The 23,368-nt window shown below is 36.5% G+C and overlaps 1 long non-coding RNA gene across 1 annotated transcript; it reads right to left on the bottom strand.

The window, feature by feature from the left end:
- Positions 1-10,719: 10,719 nt before the first annotated feature.
- Positions 10,720-15,031, bottom strand: LOC139122951 (uncharacterized). Its single transcript, XR_011549552.1, has 4 exons — positions 14,845-15,031; positions 13,582-13,821; positions 11,647-11,789; positions 10,720-11,083 (listed from the first exon to the last, which is right to left on the bottom strand). It is a non-coding gene; the product is annotated as an uncharacterized lncRNA (long non-coding RNA).
- Positions 15,032-23,368: the final 8,337 nt, after the last annotated feature.

Raw genomic sequence — 23,368 nt, 5'->3', positions numbered from 1 at the left:
TAAGCTAATCACAATTTCATGAATGTTTCACTGTACATTCCTGGCTCTTCGACACCTAATTATGAATCAGCCTATTCCCGACAGTGTACATATTTGGAAGTATATCCGATATAAATGAAAGGATTGACATGATTGAATTGTTCATTTTCGCCACCGGTATGCTCATGCAACTTCTCCGGTGCAAAATTAATATATGAAGTTGATCAACGGGCCGCGGTCTATCATTTCGTTAAAATACTAGCGCTCCTTTCGTACCCTATTACTGTGATGAGGGAACTAATAAATTGTACATATTTTATAAATATATTTTTTACTATAACCCAAATGGGATTCGAACCCCCACACACTCACGGCAACATCGCCTAGCTGCTAGGCCTCACACAAAACCAGTCGGCTACCGTTTCCAAGAACATTAATTTAAATAATTTTATTCAGCCACAGGAAGTTTTCCTATCTTGAAATGCCATGACGGTCAAGATATTTAACATCGGGACTGTAAAGATGTTCACCTTGACTGAGTTCCTGCTGCTCCTCCCGGTTTACGTTGAACCGTTGGCTGTCGAAATTGAGATGCCAACACTCCGCTGTTATCATCTACTGAGCGGTAATATCCACCAAAAATCAAGTCTGCGAAAGTTGAAACATTAATTGACTTGCGGGAGGTCAGACTTGTAGTCAAAACGGATGACACCACACTAGATCCAAGCACACCTGATAGCCACCACACTGGTTGATATTATTAGTGATATATGTCAACGTCACTGTTTGGTTCAATCTGATTGGCTGTTTCGAGGTGTCCATTATTTACGTTCCGGAGGGAATTCCCAATAGACCACGCCTAAACTCTAATAGAAATTAGGATATGGTTGACTTTTGGAAAGTAAGAAAATAATCAGGTGTTAGCTAAGCAGCATTTTGAAAAAGATATGATTTTCAAATATTGAATGAAATTTTCCAAGCAAAATTCTGATTTGCCGCAATGTACCATCCTCCCTATTTCTCACACTTTAACTTGTGGCAAAATTTAATGTATTTAGAAAAAGGCTGAAATGCTCTTCATCTGCTAGCCTAAAATATTTTAAATCAAATTTTGATAATTACCCTTCATTTTATTTTTTTAATTGAATAGCTACATTAGAAAATGAACTGACTGCAAAGTTCCACGGATTCGATACTCGGCGCGCTTGCCCTTTTTCTTTCTTTCGTTTAACACAATACACAGTAAACCGGCCGTTACAATTTCCATTTGCACTTTTAAATGGTTTTCAAACCTATACACTCAGAGTCTAGTCTTGCGTTTAGCCGAGCGTCGTCAGTGGGTTAGAAAACGAAGTATGGTCTCCGTTCTTTCGAGTTGACAAGCAACCTTGCTATTTTACTTGTACAATAAACGGCTTTTGTTCCGTTTTTTCATGTAAGATTTACACCCTCAGATACGCATTGTGTGTAAGGGATAAGGCGAAATATAATATTTCGTTTCTTGCGTTATTCAAGTTGGAGGATATAGCCCCAATGTTTTCGCCCATAAAAGCGTCAATGTTTCTGTAACGTTGGCTCAAGCAACGAGTTTTCATTCATCTGTTCAACTGTCAGGACTCAATGGGTTTATTTATAGAATGAAATGCGTCTATTTCCTTTCATGGAACCTCACGTGAGATTATTCTTTTTACAGAAGAGGAATAGGAGAAAGATGGAATAATGGAACTTTTAATTTCCTACTGTACTTACTTATTGTTGTACTATTACAGTATGGGAAATAACGACTGTTATACAAACTTGAGAAGAGAGCTGGGAGGGTTATTGGTAGTACATGTTACGGTTTCTTCTCGCTTCCTTCTTTCACGTCAATGGGCTATGTATGGATTTACTTATTAATTATTTTGTCGCTGTTCAGACATTTAAAATAATGAATGATTTTTCACGTGATTATTTACAGTTTCCACGTTTTTAGATGTATCACTTCAATACTCGGAGTTCTGGCAACGCTGATTTGTACATTCCAACTTTTCAGACAGCAGCAAGATATGTAGTTTGTATAACGTACTTCTACAATCGGATATAGTATTCCTTCATCTATATAGGAATACCGAAAGTTTGCCACAGTTCAAAGCGCAGTTACGTAGTTTTTTAAATGATAAGTTTAAGAAAAAGGCTTCGATTAGATTTCATTTGTTATTGTTAACTTTCGTATTTATATTAAATAAAGTCAAATTTTGTATTTTCCTTATCTTTGCACTCGGAAGTCTCTGATGTAAATTATGATTTCAAATGGCAGAAAATGTAAAATATGTAAACTATTTACAACCTTGATACACATAAACATCGATCTCGTCATCCCTGAGAGAGAGAGAGAGAGAGAGAGAGAGAGAGAGAGAGAGAGAGAGAGAGAGAGAGAGAGAGAGAATCGAAAAACCTATGGAATATACTTCTTGGAGACCAAACCTGCTAAAATCACCTTCAGCTTTGCTATTTCAATACCAAATACAGTTTTAAATTACCATATAAAATGCTTACTAAATAACCACATTGTATACTCTATGTTCCTGAAGGTATAAAATAAGAACAAGTTTTTTCACAGTATTTATTAATTTTATTCACGTCATCACAATCTGAATATAATGGTACTGCACTCAATGTAACTTTCATGCCAAATTTCAACCAGCATCGGAAGTGATTGTTGTAGGGATATTTTTACCAAGATCGACAAAGAAAAATAATAAAAATATCAGAATTGTTTATCTCATTCTAACATGCAATGTATGTATGAGAACATTTGTAGGGATTTGCAAACCTAATTTCCAATCAATACAACGAACTATTTCTGTATTTTTTCCCGTCAAAAATTCCGAAAAAAACTTCACAAAAACACAAAATTGAAGATATTTCTCTGAAGCTAGAGCCTCTTATGTTATGTAGAGAACTTTTTGTGACATATGTGTTGATGGAGCTCGAGGAGGACATCTTTGACAACCATTGCAGGCTAGCCTGACCAAAAATAGCAAAAATAGCTGCAAAAATACTTGATTACATATGTCATCATAATTTTGACATATTAAATTAAGATCATCCATGGGAATATGTCTACTGAATATCAAAGTTATCAGACGAGTACTTTTTGAGAAACAATTATTTAAACCAAAAATGCCAAAAATTTTCCCCAAAATACAAATTGTGGATATCATCAGACTTTCAATACATCACATTTCGATAAAGCTTATGAACCATTATACCAAATATCAAAGATATCATATGAGTAGTTTTTTGAACCCAAAATTTGGAGAAAATCCCCGAATATTACCAACAAGAGATTTCACTACAATTTTGATAAACTTGACTATAGTCATCCCATGGAACATGGATACCAACTTTCAAAGCAATCGGACAAGCCGTCTCAGGGAAAATATTTTGACTAAACACTGAAAAAAAACAAGTCATTGACAATGACATAGTCCCCACTTGTAAAAGGAGTATTAGTCTTGATCTAGTGGCACATAGGTCTATGTCGTTGTTCCAATTTGAAACACATGAGGCATGTCCAAGTTGTGGTTCTAAATCGGGAAAAAGATTATAAGACCTCTAGCTGTATTGGCCAGCCAAGAAATACATATGTGCATAATAAATGAGGTACAAGATGTGACATCTGAAGGTCTAACATCCTATCAAAATTGGAGGGTATAGAACTTGCAGTTACTGAGTTATGCATATATATATATATATATTTATCACATGACTGGCCCGAATTCCCTCCTGTGTGACGTAGAACAGGACGGATAAGAAATCCGAATTACCCCTGTTGCACGTCATCAACCGGAACTTTTTTCTTGCATGGTACCGTTCATACATGCGGGCCGCGACGTGAACATAGACCGATTTGTCGTGATCGATGCCGTGCTCTCATGACAGTTTTTACAAAAAAGGTGACCCGATAAATCCACACATGGAAACATAGAAGGCATGTCCAGCGAAATTTCTAGTCGCTAAAACTATAGCTGTTCTCGAGAATCGAATGGGGATACCGCCGATCCAGTCGCGTCGCCTCGTAAGGCTCAATGTGGACGTCGTACCTGGCGATCCCTGTTGGCGATAAACCTGAAATCTACACCCCCGGGGTCTACACCTCAACGGAAGTTCAACTGAATAAATGAGAAAAGTATAATCTTCGGAAAGCGACATACAGGCACAAGCATAAAGTCATTCGACTAAAAACGATAAATTTCCTTCATCATACAACAAATTTTGTAAATTCTTGCTCGGAATCAAACCTGTAGCGCGTAAGGCTGTAGCGCTAGCGAAGACATCAGCTATGCATTGCAGCGCTGTGGAATCCGATGTACTTCGAAAGTTGCCTCAGACAACACTCAAAACAGAGTTTCCGTCAAGTAAAATTAGGATGTATCTACGGGTGAGATATATGTCACTGCAAACGTCAAAGTCCTTAAGACGAAAACATTGACGACCGAGATCGGATTAACCAGTTGACACCGGCATGGCAGAGACCGGTGACGGCAGCATTGTGGGCATAAACATCCCGATAAACATGCAATGAGGTACACTCTGTGTGTCATCGAACGGAATATTTCGCGCTCGCCACGGTCGTAAACTTGTGTGATATTTTGAAAAGCCACGGAATCTCTGAGAATGAGAATTACTGTTTCGATCGTGTCGTTGCATTTACTTCATAAATCTATTTGTAAATATTCTGAATAACTCTGAATACTATGGCTATCCGTCGCTAGCACGATGAAAGTTATGTCCACCGCGCACCGTACCGATCGATGGCCGACTTGCCTTGGCATCGGTACTGCGCGAGACAATGATTGACAGGTTCACGTGACAGAATCCGTATGTCTGGTTGGTGGAGATACCATTTCATGTAGCAAATTTCAGCTTGATGGGATTTATGATTATGAAAGTATCTCCTGGGTGACGGGCCGCTTTACTCTTTAAATGAAAGTAATCCGCGTAAGTAAAACACAAATAGCGACGAAATTCATGCAATTTGTTACGATAATTTTGATCCATTCACATCAAAAGAAAAATAAGAAGACTGTTCATGTGATAAATATATAATCCCATGGTATTTTTCTCTGTTTAACGTCATCGTATACTCGTGTTTCGCGGAGCCGCACAACTTCTCACCTTCGGCTCAAAGTTGTACGGCTCGCGAAAAAACACTCGTATACGATGACGTCAAACAGAGAAAAATACCATGGATTATATATAATTATATATATATATATATATATATATATATATATATATATATATATATATATATATATATATATATATTTATATGTGTGTGTGTGTGTGTGTGGTGTATGTATAACCAAGGTCAAAGGTCATCGAGGTCACGTGACATTTTCAAAAAAAATTGTATTGCTAATTAATCCCTACATAACAAAATCAGACCTCTAGCTCTATTCGCTTGCCCAAAATTAGATATGTGCATAATTAATGAGGTACAGTATATGCCGTCATAAGGTCTCCCATCATACCAAATATGAAGGGTGTACCACTTGTGGTTACTGAGTTATGGACAAATATGTATATTTCAGGTCAAAGGTCACTGAGGTCACGTGACATTTTGTCTAAATATCTGAGATATCTGCGTGAACGGATGGACGAACAGATGGACGAACGGACTGACATGACCCAATCTATAAGCCCCCTTGACTTCATCCGGGGGGACTAAAAACTGTCACTCCATCCTTTTTGCAATATGAATATGATAGAAACTAAATTTTTATTTTTCTTGGCCTTATACATGGGAGTCTATGTAGAACTGCTTTATACATGGGAGTCTATGGAGAGCTGCCTTATACATGGGAGTCTATGGAGTTGTAAACTAAAAAGTCCTCTAACACGGCCAAAAATGATCGCATTGTGAAACAAATCGACGTGCATCTGTATGGGGTAGGGTACTGTCCTTGTGCAAAGTGTGAAAGAAATTGACCACGGCATGTCTGAGATATCTGCGTTAACGGACTGACGCACAGATGCACGGACGGACGCACTGACAGACTGACAGACAGACATGACCCAGTCTATAAGTCCCCCGGACTTCGTCCATGGGGACTAATAACCCTAAAAATGCAAATATACATGTTTCACCTCAATTTGTACACTCCTTACTCTGTAACTTACTTAGTATACCTAAAGGAACCTGCGTACACCACGTTTCAACCCAATATGACCTAAGGTTACAGAGTTTTAGCAAGCTGCCGCATTTTTCCTTTATTCCCCTAATTTGCATATTTTTGGCACTGACATTTGAACATGTTCTCAACTACACCCCTTGGTGCACCTGTACGTGAAATGCTAAGATGGTAGGTGCTGCGGTTTAGGAGTTTCTAATCTTAATTGACATACATACACACACACACACACACACACACACACACACACACACACACACACGCACACAAACACACATACAGACAGACATACATACATACACAGATATGCAAATGAACTGATTCATCTTTATAAGATAGCCTCTCATTGATTTTATATATATACCAAATGTGAGGTAAAAATGTTTCTGTTTCCTGAAAACCATGGCTTTTTGAATATAAAAAAACCTAAAAATCTTAGAAAAATTGCAACAAATTTGCATGTTTTCATTGAAAATTCAACAAGTGAAATTCCACACTGAAAGATCTACATCTGTACATCATTTTCTAGGAACTATGCTACGACGTGTTATCAAATTTGATGCAGTATTTCTTAACTAATTACGCTTATAAGTAAATTTCATTAAATATGCAAATTAGACCTTAATTATCATGATACCGGTAAATGTCTTTGAACACTATTACAGGACTAGATTTTGTAAACTTTGCAGAATTTCTAAACACATCATCTTAATTATGAAAATTCATCAAATATGCAAATTAGCAAGTAATTGACTTAACACTGCTAAATGCCATTGCACACTATGGTAGTCCTGGGAGATCAACATCTGTACCACATTAGTCAAATTTGATGCAGGATTCCTTACATTAAACTTATCATAAATATTCATTAAATATGCAAATTAGCAATTAATTGACAAAATACTGATGTAAATCTTTGTCTGTTATCAGAATTGTGTGAGAAACACCAGTACTAAATTTCGTCACCATCTTTCTAGAAACCTAGCTTTTTCAAAATCACTAATCATGCAATTTAGTACTAATTATTCACGCCACGCCAAAACAATGGTTTTGCATATGTATTTCATAGTTTTATGTCCTTGTACCAAGTATGAAAAGAATTGGCTCAGGCACGTCTGAGATACCTGCATGCACAAATGCACAGACTCATGCAACCATAAGTCCCTCTCTGAACTTACCTCCGTGGGACTAATGTGTGTACACAATGCAACAAGACCTCTAATATGTGATATTTCTTTGGAAAAATATCATATAGAAAATATAGTTTTACTGTACATAGAAAGATAACTGATATTTTTTTGGAGAATATACATTTCATGACACGTAAACGTTTACTTAAATTTTTCTTGAAAACATTAATGCTTTCTATGATAAAATACGCATAATATCTCTGACACATTGAAATTGGTGGGATTCAAGATTGATCAACTTGCCATTTGGCACAGTGTATGAATGTGATATTCAAGATGGCTTACATCTATTTGAATATATTTCAATACATTTTAAAAAACACTTAAGACACACATACCCGGTAGATCATCCTACGATATGATAGAGACAGAAATACATGTTATGCTGTATAAAAGCTTGTTAGGAGGTTTTATTTACCATTAAATATCTGTATTACATTGTAAAAGAGTGATACACAATCAACCAAGTGTTCTTACATATGCAGGCCTTGGAAAAACTAGCATATATTTTCCACAATTACAAAGGTTACAAATGCAATGTAATTTGAACTACTGGAGGAATCAATTAAATCTTACATATGTGAGGAAGTTTCAAGTATACATCAGTGTACAGCTGATACAATGTCAATCCTGCCAATTGGGGATGAGATCATTATCCCATGTAAATCAGCATTAAGTATTGTGATAAAAGTCTTTACTGTGTAACAAGAGAATTTCACAATACACAGCTTTAATACTTGGCTGCATATTTTTACAGGCATAATAGTGGAGGGCTTTTTCCAATTGACAATCGATGTCATGAATACATTCATTTCTAAACAACATGGAAACTCTCTTTTAATGGTTTGTGACATATTGGTAGCATTAAAAGTTCTCATTTGTAAGCAAGTGAAATGGCAGTGGATAGAGCTCAGCTGTGTTATGTAGAGTGTAGACTATTTCTGACACTTATTGATGAAGAGGGTGGAAATCTTTGCTAGCTCATTTCAGGACAGCTGTAAAAATTCACAATGTCACATTAAGATCATCCCTAAGAACATGTCTGCCAAATATCAAAGCTATCAGATGAGTAACTTTTGAAACACAAATATTTTGACCAAAAATGGCAAAAATTGACCAAAAAATACGAAAATTGAAGATTTCATCAAATTTCAATATATCACACTAAGACAATCCCTAGGAACCTGTATACCTGATATCAAAGGCATCAGACAAGTAGTTTTTGAGAAACACATTTTTGACCAAAAATGGCAAAAATAGCACCAAAAAAACAAAATTTCAGATTTCGTCATATATTCAATATATCATATAAGTTTATCTGTAGGAACCTGTCAGATGAGCGGTTTTGATGAAATAAAGTTTTGACCAAAAATAACCAAAAAATTCCTTAAAAATACAGATTTGCATATATCATCACAATTTGAACAATCTAAGTTGGGTTATCCCTAGGGATCTTTATAACAAATAATAAAGCTGTCTGACCAGCGGTTATTAAGAAGAAGATTTTTTACCAAAACGCCTTTTTTGGCACTAATTTGGATATTTTCAACAATATCAAAACTTGAAAAAATTGGTTTCTCAAAATCATATTTTTCATCTACACAACAAATATCAAATCAGTAAGTATGGTGGTTCTCAAGATATTTGAGAGGATGGACGCCTCACAATTAGACATACATATACATACATACATACCGTACATACATACATACAGACGGACGCCAGACGGATACCCATCCCAATAGCTTCTATAGACTATAGTAGCTAAAAATAAGCTCATTCACACTAACTGCAGAGCTAAAATAGAATTTAACCATTTGATTCCATGTCTGTTCTTTTTAAAGTTATATTCCTTGGAATACAAGTAAACAAGTATGATAACATATATACTTGTAAATCTCTATTTTTCATAAGCTTGTCAGACTGCTAAAGGTGTGCTTGTGATTTTCTGATAACATGAATTTTAACTTATTACAAGCAATAATTTTGATCTCCAAAGCAAGCTTCAGATGTAGTTTTCAGCTTTTGCTCTTGATAATGGAATGGGACTTCATGTACTGTATTCACGAGTTAGTCCAATTTGCAATAATCTGCAACATAAATCTCTGTACCCTGTCCACAAGTTGACATTGCCTGAAATCCATATCGCACAAGCTTGAAGATATATCTCCTTGGAAGCCATCATTGTTTACAGCTGGGGGGGAGGGGGGTCAGAGGAATATGAAGGGGGTCACTCAAAATATTGAAAGCTATGGGGGGGGGGGTTACTCAAAATGTTGAGAGAAAGAAGGCGGTTACTCAATTTTTGGTGCAAAATGTATTGAAACGTTGGTGCAAAATGTATTGAAACACGTACCTCTCAGATTGCACCACTTCACACATCAATTTCTAAAAATTTTACTCAGTAAAATTACACATTGAAAACACCTCTGAGATTACGCCAAACTGTACCAATGCACACTACAATTTCTCAAATTTTTCCATGCAAGGGAGATGAGCAAGCCCGTCGGACACTTTCCCCATCAGCCTTCCGCATGTTCTTCAATCAGTACTTTCAAAGTCTATCCTATCAGATATCCCAGTGAGGACCCTGTTATGATACCCATCCATATTAAACAATACTGTATGTGGTTGTATACTGGTTATAGTGTGACCTTTGACATCTATGTTTTGTTGTGACTTTGAATTTCATTTTGTTGGTTTCACCTTTTTCAACCGTCATGAGATAACCAATGATTATCTAGCAGGGTACACTAGGATTTGAATGGTCTTTACTATTGCTGTATTTATGTAAATTATATAAAATACATGTATTGAAATTTAAGGTTTCAAAAGTGAGGGGGAGGGGGTCAGTCAAAATTTCCATGTAAGAGAGGGGGGTTACTCAAGTTCATCATGGTTTTTTTTTTGGGGGGGGGGGCGGGTACTTGAAATTTTAGAGTTTCCGACAAAATTCCTCCAACATCCCACCCCACCCCACCCCACCCCCTTAGGCTGTAAATAATGACAGCTTCCAATGAAATTTGGGCTGCAGTGTAGCTGTATCTTTTGATGACTTTTTCACAAATTTTATAATATCAACTCTAGTTTCTTGTTCTTCTTCTGAAAGCTTACTGGGAACAAAGTACCTATATATATCATACATGTGCACATTGCAATGTTATTGACCAGTATATGTAAATCTGGGTCCTGATTGACATGTACACCTCTGGAGCAGAAAAAGTGATAATGGAATGTTTATAAACAATCATCACAAGTGACAATTACCTACAGGTTTGTTATTATACTACAGAGATCACCATGATACTGAGGGGAGGCATGAAATAATAATTGTGTTTTCTCAGTGCTCTGAAAGTTGAATTTTTCCTCTCTTTGAGCTGGACTACCTTAAACAGTTCTGTGTACTAGCTGTAATATGATGATGCTTAGTATTGCGGGTTATATCTGTTAAGTTGCCCACTGTTTGTCTGTGGTAGGTGTAGTGGTTTAGGAGTTTTTGATCCCAACATACATGTACATACAATCTGTGTGCTGAGCAGTGTAAGGGTTCACGTCTGTCCACCATACTGACTAATAGGAAATCCTCTACCAAATGGAGATGCAATCCCACTGTCTTCATCTTGAGACAACTGTCCCTGGTAGTTGGTTCCTTTCTTTGCGTGGTAAAATGCTGCCTTGAAGTCGGTTTTGGATTTATCTTGCTTCCTCTTCTGCATGGATATACACACCTGTTCCCTAACATAGAAATAATAATAAACTCATGGAAGACAATCATGGACCAATCATGGAAGATAATAATTTCTCTTCACAAAAAAGTTAGTTTATTTGTGTGTTACATATCCAAGAATTCTTGTGTCCAAAGAACAAATAAATTTATTTTTGTCTCCGCTATATGCATGTTTCTCTAACCTAGACATCTCACCACACTTTTTCCTTCTTGCTCATGTCATATGTAATAGATTGGCTACAACCAATGTCCTGCACAGTTTAAGAATGAGGATTGCTATCACATGCATGTTGTGTATAATTCTGGATGGATTAGTGTTAAGCTGATGCACCTGCATAGTTGCTGCTGGCAATGTCAATTAAAATACAGCAATGTATCACTTATGTTTTTGTGAACCTGTGTTTCTAATTAGTATCTTGTAATTGTAAAGATGCTATACATGTGTAGCTATATAAAGACAACTAACATAAAACACTTTGTGCAAGTTACAAGATACCACTTCCAGCACATCTTTGCAACAGTCACTGTGTACATATACTTGGGTGCAAGGACTGAAATGGAAGAAATTTACCTGTTGTTTGATCATTTCCATTCATCTTTCGTTATAATGTCATGGTCCAAGTCCAATTCAAAGCCCTCCACTTTGTCTTTAACGCTCTTTGTCAAGGTCAATGATATTTCTCATCCTTGATATTGCAGCATTCACTGCTGATCCTGAATTGTAAACAGATAGACTCATGATTACTTATAACTCTTTAAATGACAATGATAACCGGAATGATTAAAATACATTTGATGATGGGATGTATTGCTGGGATGAATTGTAAACACTCTGTATGTCCTTAACCCTAATGATGATAAGCATTACACACATGTAAACGTTATAAATCACGTGTGCATACCAGATGTATTCTCTCATTGGAATATATTTCATCATAACAGTTTTATGGATCCTACGAATGAAGCTACATGTATTGAATGTCTAGTCATGTGCATTTATCATATCATCTGCATTTCACTAGGCAATTCATAGAGTGCCAAGTCTAAAGAAAATTTTTTAGCAAATTCAGCTAAAAAAGAGAAAATAACTTCACCAAAAATGTGTAAGCCATGATTATCACAACAAAATTACTGATTAAATACTAGTAGAGGTGTAATACATTTGATCTACTCAAGAGGGTATTTTAAAAAGAACTACAACTGTGTATGACAACAGCAGTGTTTCCGCTGCCACTCGCAAGAGCGTGAAATGGGAAATGAAATGTCTGCAGATTGGAAATATTTTTCAACTATCCTTCGCAAAACTGGTTAGTGCTATTTTTCAGGGGGCTGATCGAGAGTGTAGTTAAAAGGCAGAGATATTTTTCAACATCCCTGGGTGGTCATTCTTTCCTCGCTTTAGTGTGCAGTCTCAGAAAACTATTATAATCAGTAACAAGTGATATGCCATGCTTTCAGATGGCTGCATGCAATGACCTTGTTATTTTATGATGACAAGTGCTTTGTAAACAATGCTTCTAACATAGTCAGGAAACACTGATTGCAGTGTATTTTCAAAAACTAAGCAGACAGCAGCAGCCAATGACAGCAAGGGTGGTGAACAGAATGAAACCAGTGTTTCAAAAACCGGCACCTTAGAACACTTCTGTGGCAACCTCAGAGGCAGCTATAAATGAGTGCAGCATGGTAAACTGTCAATTGGATGACGTCCTGAGCCTAACTTCATGTAAATGTTATAACCTATGCAAATACAATGACCTAGGCCTATCCACAAAACAATTATTCAGCATCGCAGGTGACCCTGGGCTAGCCAGAATACACATACAGGTACCTGCTATGGAAAATGACCCAGGCCTATCCTGAATACAATAACGGTACATATTTTATTGAAAATGACCCACGCCTATCCTGAATACGATACAGGTACAGACTGTTTGTATTGATGATAGGCCTTGGTCATCTCCCATTTTGTATTCTACATAGGCGAGTCATCTTACATGTACATACTGTGTGCATGTATGTGTATTGTGGATTGGCCTAGGTCATCTTCCATTGCATTTTATATATTATGTGTATTGTGGATATGTCTGTGCCATCTTCCATACCATGTGAATGCATTTGGATTGAGGATAGGCCCGGGTTATCTTCCATACCGTGTACAGTATTTGTGGATATAGGCAGGGGTCACTTTCTGCCATGATGTGTAAAAGTACTGAATATAACACTGTATTGTGGATAGGCATAGGTCATAAATTTGCATGAAGATATAACTAGGATGTTGTCCAGTTGAATGTTTACAATGCTGAACAACAAGCAGCACACTGTGACATGCTAAGTCGTGTTCGAGTACAAGTAAGCAAAAAAGATAATTGCACAGGCTGTCCGCAGAGTTGCAGGGTAGGAGTAGTTAGCTATAGTTTTGGCTAATCAATTTTGGTCTCAATTAGCCATAATGGCTTAGGGGAAAATTTAGCCAGTGGAAACACTGAACAGTGTAAGTACAAACCTGTGCCACAGCAAGGACCCATTGTCTTAGGAAAGTAAATATATTGATGAAAGACTCCCTCAATTCCACAGGTTTTTGCTCTGCATTGATGTCAACACCACGATCTCTGTTCAGTTTTGGCTGTTTGCATAGCCACACACTGTGTATTTCCTTTGCAATGGAGGATGGTATTGTCACTATGTTGCTTTTCACCTGGTTGTCATTGCCCAGTATGCACTGTCTCAGCAAGGGATCTTGAATCTGATTAGGTGAAAAGAAAACTTAACTTGAAGCATGCAATGTAAATATTATCTCCTGCAAGTTGCTGACATTAGTTTACATCAGTTCATTCTACAATATGGCTTTTTATATGCAAGATAAGACAACTTGATTGTTTATGACTTCTGTAATTTTAATTAAACTATAACTTTGCCCCAAACCCATTGTATTCACTGGTGATTGTGGACCTTTTTAAAGGAAACAGGTACATAATGTAGGTCAAGACGTGTATTCAAGCAAGTAGCAATATATTTATTTATATATTTATTTCAAAGGAAGACCAACAGGAACAAGTCACATTAACAGGCTCCATAAAATATACATAAAAATAAATGCATAAGGTACAATAAAACAATAAACAACACAACAAACTATATGAAACCATTAAAAATATGTACATATTTAAGCATGACATTCTGACCAGGCATCTGAAACTTTGACAAGATAAAGTGATGTCAATGGCAGGGCTGGAAATGCACAATTCATTTAGAGTAGCCATATATCTTTGAAGAGCAAGTACCTAAATACATTGAGTTTTATACTGCGAGTCTAAAAAACAATGCGGGTTCTAGTACATGTAGTTTACTGAGGAACATCAAAATTAATATGAAACATGACTGGGGACAATCATACACATTATTCTTATATTTCTAAAAAAATATAAATAATTTCCAATGATAAAGAGGCCAAAGGTTCAAACGCTTGCAGAATTCTTCATAATTATTTCGGCTGTAAGGATGCTATGTTTGAAACAAAGGAACTTCATGAATTTCATTTGCACTTGCTTTATTTTGTCCTGTTGTTTTTTTTTGCCAAGAAGACCACACTAAAGACGCATATTCTAAAATACTTACATGTATTACATAAGTTATGTACAAAGCAATTGATGTTGAAGAAAGTATCCGCCAAATAAAACAGAGCATGCGAAAAGCTTAACTGATAATGAATGAGACATGTGCAGGAAATTAAAATAAAAAATAATTAAAAATTTAAAACAAATCTTACCTGATGAAGGATTTTATTAAAGATCAGTTATCCATCTTTTGCTTCTTGTTCCTTCTAAGTTTCACATACATGTACCTCTGAGGCTTTACGACCAGGGTACGTGAGGTATACTTACAGCTGTAGGCAAATATCAATGAATACAATTAGAATCTTGCAGATAATCCTATTCCTCACTGTCTGTACAATGGATACTCAACTTTATAATCATGAATATATGGGTCAAATGATTAGTAAAATCATTCACTCATTCATTATGTATACCATGCTATATACATCTCATTTAATTGGTCGAGCTGAACCATGTGACTGACCACAAATACACAGCAATGGTTTGTTTTTATGTCCGTGAAAATGAATAATAATGCTAACATTGTAACTTTTCAGCAAACATGTAAATTGTCAATTGTACAAAGATCAAAATAGTGACAACATCACTGTTCGCTCCCATATAAGTTATCAAAACAGTCAACAATTGTATGAAACATGGACATACATACAGACAGACTGACATACACAGACTGGCACAGAGTGATGACATTGACCCCAAGTGTGCCTTGGCCCATGGAGAGTGATAAAGATATAACAAACAGCTGAATGTAATGATAAAATAGTTAAGTATAGGCCTATACAGGCACTGAGAGTGAATACGTTACAGCAATTTGATTAGTTTCTTTTCCTTTTCAACTTCTGTGATAATCTTTAAGACAATCAATCTGCAAGGCAGTTTATGTATTGACAAATATGCTATCTTTTACAAGCGCACAGCAAACTGTTCTTGATTTTTCATTTACAATATTTGACATAGACTGAAATACATAACATGCAACCAATGTTTACACTTTGCCCATACACCAGATACATGGAGAAATTTACAACATACAATCATCAACTCAGAAACCCTACAGGGAAAAGTAAACATTGTTTTCTTCCAGAACAGCTGGTGCATCCACATATGGAACAACTTACAAACTTAACCAATTACACAAGGATGATGACACAAGAGATAAAGTTAAACTGTGGTGAACTTGACTATTCCTTTCAAATCCTTAATTAACTTGACATCTTAGACTAAAATACACTGCATGGTTAATTGTGTGCAAAAATACATCGGGGTGGACCATTTGATAAGGATGGTGTCTGAAAGATCGATGAGGTACATTATCTTTTTTATCCGATCCATTGTACATTCTGTTTTCCCCACCTTCCCACCTTTTCTTTTTGTCAAACCTTCTCTGGCTGAATTTTTTATTGGCATTTGTTTGGAATTTTTTCAAAATCTGCCAGGATTTTTTTACTGCATTTCAACACCAAATACAGTTTACCATATCAAATGCTTACTAAATAACCACATTATATTCTCTTAGTTCCAGTAGGTATAAAATTACCAAAAAATCTTAAAAATACAAAATGAAAGATATCCCAGTAAAACTGAGAGTTTCACAAAGTTGCCCCAAAAATTCAAAATTCCGGATTTCAACTTAATTTCAATATATCTTATTAACAAAAACCCTAAGAACCGGTTTACTAAATATCAAAGCAATCAGACTGGTAAATTTTGAGAAACAAATTTTTTGACCAAAAATGAGAAAAATTGCCCCCAAAATACAAAATTGCAGATTTCATCCTAATTTTAAATATATCTAATTAACGTAAACCCTAGTAACCTGTACACTAGATATCAAAGCTACCAGATCAGAAGTTTTAGGAGAAAAAATTTTTGACCAAAAAAGGCAAAAATTGCCCCCAAAATAAAAAAAAAATTGCCAGTTTCAACATACTTTCAATACATTATATTGAGATTAATCTTAGATACCTGTATACCAAATATCAAAGCTATCAAATCAGTAGTTTTTGGATAAAAAAAAAAATTATCAAAAATTGGGAAAATTGCCCCAACATTGCAAATATGACAATATCAATACAATTTGTACAAGCGTGACTGAGTTCATCCTGAGGAACATGAATATCAAGTTTCATAGCAATCAGACGAGTGATTTCAGAGAACAAGATTTTTTTACTAAAAACGGAAAAAATACCCTAAAAATACAAACATGCAAATTTCATCCCAATTTTTGCACACATAATTTAAATTACCTAAAGAAATCTGCATACCAAGTTTCAACCAAATCTGACCAATGCTTACTGAGTTTTAGCCATTTGCAGGATTTTCCTTTTTTCCCCTCATTTGCATATTTTTGGCACTGACATGTTCATTTGAACAAATTCACATCTCCACCTCTAGGTGCACCTGTACACCAAATACTAAGACAGCAGGTGCTACGGTTTTGGAGTTTTTGACGTGGACGGACATACATACGTACATACATACATACATACATACATACATACATACATACATACATACAGACGAAATTTTTCCACCATACAAGAATACCTCCCATTTGCATATATACATATGCATATACGGGAGCTAATAATCAATTACAAAAACAAAATGAAGCACTTGTGGGCCAAATTATACTTTTTAAAAAATCTCCAGATTTGCCAAATTTTTAGGGTGGGCATGACCGTGCATTGCCTATTACATGCCTTGATGTGAGTGCAAATCAGTGAATTGATTTGAAAAGGAATATCTGGGTAGTTAGTGGGTCGGTTAACGATGTACTGACTGGTTTCCATGGTGACCCAGGCCAGTGAAGCACTTCAATGTTTTCTACATCTAAGTAGACGCTTAATGATAGATGTAAAATATACATGCACACACTTTTTTTTACTTTCGTTAAAATCCGTTTGATGTTGGTCGATAATGGTAAAATTGTTTGAAAATGTCCTGCATATAACTACATTGTAAATGTCATATAGCATTTGTAACCATGAAGAGGCATGTAATAAAAATATTGTTTCCTGAATAAATGGGTTTATGTGCCCTCGTAGCAGGAGACAATTTGCCCTCCTGGCGTCAGGCATATTGTCACCTGTTCTCGGCACATAAACCCATATATTTAGGCAATAATATATATTATATCAAACCAGTATATTGATGGTGTAAATACAGCGATCCGATTGGTCGAGACGCGAAAAGAACCGTGGTATATTGGCGATATACCACGGCTGGCACACGCTCGAGCTCTCAGCTTGAGCAAAAATCCGTTTTTTGACGTTCCACACCACAATTTCAATATACTATTATGATATAATAGCAATAAATCACACCCAGCGACGGTATACCACGAGATTTTGACCAGTTCACTCCATATATACACTCGCTATCATCGTGCATATATGTCGTGAACTGGTCAAATCTCGTGGTATACCATTGCTAGGTGTGCTTTATTTTCACATGGGAAATTTTTGTAAATCTTGATGGTTTTCTAGGGTTTGTTGATAATATCATGAAAATACAAGACTCTGCCTCGACCATTAACATTTATCTATACGCTTGGGCAAGACTGAAAGCCAAAATAAGCATGCTCGCCAAGCCTTGTTAATTCTTGACTTTCCGCTTGCCCTTGGCCATAAATGAATAATAATGGTCAGGGCATCACCCATTATTTCTAAATATTAATTACATTAATCATTAATTAATATGGTTAACATAAGTGTGATAAGGGCATTTATGTACAAGAAATTAAATTTTGGAATTTCCCCAAATGCACTCCATGTATACAAGGCTGCCAATAGAACAAGGAACAATTTTTTCCAATACAAAACTGACTACATTTTTGCACTCTGTAGACTTGCTCCAAGTCTGTGGGCATATAAATATCAAAAATTAATAAATTGAAGGAATAAACTTCTGCAGACTGCAAGGCTAGGTGGTGGCTGGTGCTCAGATAGTGGGGTGAATGCTTTTCCCCACAGACTTGTAAACCTTGCAGGGTTTCAGCACAGGGGCTCACAAATGGCTATATAAGTCAATATTACAGCGTTTTTCTTTCTTTTTTCAATGTTACAAATAAACTAGCTGAGCCTGAAGAGCACAACACTTGTGTAGCTGTCTTTTGTGTAGCTTGTATTGGCATGTATAGTGCGCCCTCAATAGGGAGTGTGATCATATGTAAATGCGACCTTTAGTTCCGTGACCTCTAGCCATGCCTACTTCCTGTCCTCGCTATGCTTACTGTACTTATTATGTGGGTCTACCAGCAGATCTGTGCGATTTTGCAAATACTAATAGGAAATAGAGCAAACTTTGCATGAGTACCATTTAATAAGCTAGACCCTGCACATACGGTAATCTCAAAGATCAGATGGTAGAAGTCGCATGTTGTATACGACCAAGTCAACGAGTTGAGATCTTAAATTGCACTGCACTGCACCATACCGTGTACCATACTTGTACTGATACGCACGTGGTTTTCTATGGATATCGCACAGATCAGCTTAGCAGACCCACAGCAGTCCGCAATTAACATCTATCTTATCTAAAAATACCAAACGTTCGACAAAAATACTTCACGAGGGCATTTTCCATGATATTTGACCCGGAAGGCGATACATTTTTTCACGATTTCTCACTTCAAAACTAAAAATAACGGTAAAAACTTACCACGACTGCTGCCTTCGCATCGACGTTATCCTAGGCCGCCATGTTGAAACGGCATGTATGACGGGAAAAATCGTCAAAATTGCGTCTTGACAATCTAGATTTTGTCATCAACTATCTGTGTTTTACATCTCATAGGTGGGACTTCGTAGCTTAGCTATCTAGAATTCCATCCTGACGATATTGGACCGTACGCTTTGCTAATATTTCTTACCTAGGCCTGTGAATAGAATCATGAAAAATAAATCTTTCATTGTCTAGATATAAATAAAATTAAAGCTGCAAGCAGCGTTGGCGGGGCCCAAGCGGATAACATGGATGAAAATCTTGCACTAATGATATTATTTGCAAAATTCGATTTTGGAAAAGTATGATTTTGAACATCATCTCATAGTTACTGTACGTGTCAGTGGGAATTGCGTGTTTTACGTAAAATCCAATATGGCGGCCAAATATGAAGGATGTAGCACTTGTGGTTACTGAGTTATGGACATATACTCATATTTAAGGGCAAAGGTCATCGAGGTTTCGTGATATTTTGTCAAAAAAATTGTAATGCTAAGTTATCCCTATATACCAAAAATCAGACCTCTAGCTCAATTGGCTGGCTCAGAATTAGATATGCGCATAATTAATGAGGTACAGGATGTGGCACCATTAGGTCCCCCATCCTACCAAATATGAAGGATGTAGCACTTATGGTTCCTAAGTTATGGACGTATATGTATATTTGAGGTCAAAGGTCATCAAAGTCATGTGACATTTTGTTAAAAAAATTGTTTTTCGTAGTTATCCCTATATACCAAAAATCTGACTTCTTTTGCTCTATTAGATTGCCCAGGCCAGAATAAGCCATTTGTATAGCTTAGCTGCAGAGGTATAGGGGAGGTCAAAGGTCATTGAAAAATCAGAAAAATGAGGTACAGGATGTGGTGTCATAAGGTCTCCCATCATACCAAATATGAAGGGTGTAGCACTTGTGGTTACTGAGTTATGGACATATACGTATATTCAAGGTCAAAGGTCATCGAGGTCACGTGATATTTTGTCAAAAAAATTGTATTGCTAAGTTATCCCTATATACCAAAAATAAGACCTCTAGCTCTATTGGCTGGCTCAGAATTAGATATGCGCATAATTAATGAGGTACAGGATGTGGTGTCATAAGGTCTCCCTTCATACCAAATATGAAGGGTGTAGCACTTGTGGTTACTTAGTTATGGATATACACTCGTATATTCAAGGTCAAAGGTCATCGAGGTCACATGACATTTGGTCAAAAAAATTGTATTGCTAAGTTATGCCTATATACCAAAAATCAGACCTCTAGCTCTATTGGCTTGCCCAGAATTAGATATGTGCATATTTAATGAGGTACCGGATATGGCACCATAAGGTCTCCCATCATACAAAATATGAAGGGTGTAGCACTTGTGGTTACTTAGTTATGAACATATACGTATATTTAAGGTCAAAGGTCATTGAGGTCACATGACAATTTGTCAAAAAAATTGTATTGCTAAGTTATGCCTATATACCAAAAATCAGACCTCTAGCTCTATTGGCTTGCCCAGAATTAGATATGTGCATATTTAATGAGGTACCGGATATGGCACCATAAGGTCTCCCATCCTACCAAATATGAAGGATGTAGCACTTGTGGTTCCTAAGTTATGAACGTATATGTATATTTGAGGTCAAAGGTCATGGAAGTCATGTGACATTCTGTTAAAAAAATTGTTTTTCGTAGTTATCCCTATATACCAAAAATCTGACCTCTTGCTCTATGAGATTGCCCTGAATTAGATATGACTCTTACATAGGCCAGAATAAGCCATTTGCATAGCTTAGCTGCAGAGGTATAGGGGAGGTCAAAGGTCATTGAAAAATCAGAAAAATAATACTTTAAAAATTTTCTTCTCAAAAACTGCCTGGTTAATTTCCTTGAAATTTATTATATAGCATCTAGTAGTGTGGCCTATAAAGTTTGCGAAAAGATTTTGGTGTTAGTTCTGGAGAGAAGATTTTTGAATGATTAAATTGGGATTTTTCTACAATCCAATGTGGCGGCCAAATCATGTGACCGATCCAAACGTCTTTCGCAAACTTGAAACAGATCACTCTAAGGACAACATGAGCAAAATTTCAGTTAAATCGGTGTTTTGGTTCTGGAGAAGAAGATTTTTAATGATTAAATTGCGATTTTCGTAAAATCCAAGATGGCGGCCAAATCACGTGACCGATCCAAACGTCTTTCGCAAACTTGAAAGAGATCATTCTAAGGATGACATGAGTAAAATTTCAGTTTAATCGGTGTGTTGGTTCTGGAGAAGAAGATTTTTAATGATTAAATTGCGATTTTCGTAAAATCCAAGATGGCGGCCAAATCACGTGACCGATCCAAACGTCTTTCGCAAACTTGAAAGAGATCACTCTAAGGATGACATGAGTAAAATTTCAGTTTAATCGATGTGTTTGTTCTGGAGAAGAAGATTTTAATGATTAAATTGCGATTTTCGTAAATCCAAGATGGCGGCCAAATCACGTGACCGATCCAAACGTCTTTCGCAAACTTGAAAGAGATCACTCTAAGGATGCCATGAGTAAAATTTCAGCTAAATCTGTATGTTGGTTCTCGAGAAGAAGATTTTAAAATTAAATCGGAATTTTTAGAAAATCCAATATGGCCGCCAGGTCACGTGACCAATCGAAATTTGTATACCCAGGTGCACGAGATCTCATAGGTACCTATTAGCCCTGCAAGTTTCAGAAGTTTGCGGTAAGCGGTGTTTGAGTTCTAGGTCGACAAAAAAAGAGCGGAAGAAGAAGAAGAAGTAGAATTAAAGCTGCAAGCAGCGTTGGCGGGGCCCAAGCGGATAACATGGTTGAAAGATCTTGCACTAATGATATTATGTGCAAAATTCGATCTTGGAAAAGTATGATTTTGAACATCATCTCATAGTTACTGTACGTGTCAGTGGGAATTGCACGTAAAATCCATATGGCGGCCAAATATGAAGGATGTAGCACTTGTGGTTACTGAGTTATGGAAATATACTCATATTTAAGGGCAAAGGTCATCGAGGTCACGTGACATTTTGTCAAAAAAATTGTAATGCTAAGTTATCCCTATATACCAAAAATCAGACCTTTAGCTCTATTGGCTGGCTCAGAATTAGATATGCGCATAATTAATGAGGTACAGGATGTGGTGTCATAAAGTCTCCCATCATACCAAATATGAAGGCTGTAGCACTTGTGGGTACTGAGTTATTGACATATACGTATATTCAAGGTCAAAGGTCATCAATATCACGTGACATTATGTCAAAAAAATGGTATTGCTAAGTTATCCCTATATACCAAAAATCAGACCTCTAGCTCTATTGGCTGGCTCAGAATTAGATATGCGCATAATTAATGAGGTACAGGATATGGTGTCATAAGGTCTCCCATCATACCAAATATGAAGGCTCTAGCACTTGTGGTTACTGAGTTATGGACATATACGTATATTCAAGGTCAAAGGTCATCGAGGTCACGTGACATTATGTCAAAAAAATTGTATTGCTAAGTTATCCATATATACCAAAAATCAGACCTCTAGCTCCATTGGCTGGCTCAGAATTAGATATGCGCATAATTAATGAGGTACAGGATGTGGTGTCATAAGGTCTCCCATCATACCAAATATGAAGGCTGTAGCACTTGTGGTTACTGAGTTATGGACATATACGTATATTCAAGGTCAAAGGTCATCGAGGTCACGTGACATTATGTCAAAAAAATTGTATTGCTAAGTTATCCATATATACCAAAAATCAGACCTCTAGCTCCATTGGCTGGCTCAGAATTAGATATGCGCATAATTAATGAGGTACAGGATGTGGTGTCATAAGGTCTCCCATCAATACCAAATATGAAGGCTGTAGCACTTGTGGTTACTGAGTTATGGACATATACGTATATTCAAGGTCAAAGGTCATCGAGGTCACGTGACATCATGTCAAAAAATTG

The sequence above is a fragment of the Ptychodera flava genome, chromosome 22 (genome assembly GCF_041260155.1).
Source record: "Ptychodera flava strain L36383 chromosome 22, AS_Pfla_20210202, whole genome shotgun sequence".
Classification (NCBI taxonomy): Eukaryota; Metazoa; Hemichordata; class Enteropneusta; family Ptychoderidae; genus Ptychodera; species Ptychodera flava.
Note: the sequence above shows the minus strand (reverse complement) of the source record. Positions and strands in the feature narration are given on the sequence as shown.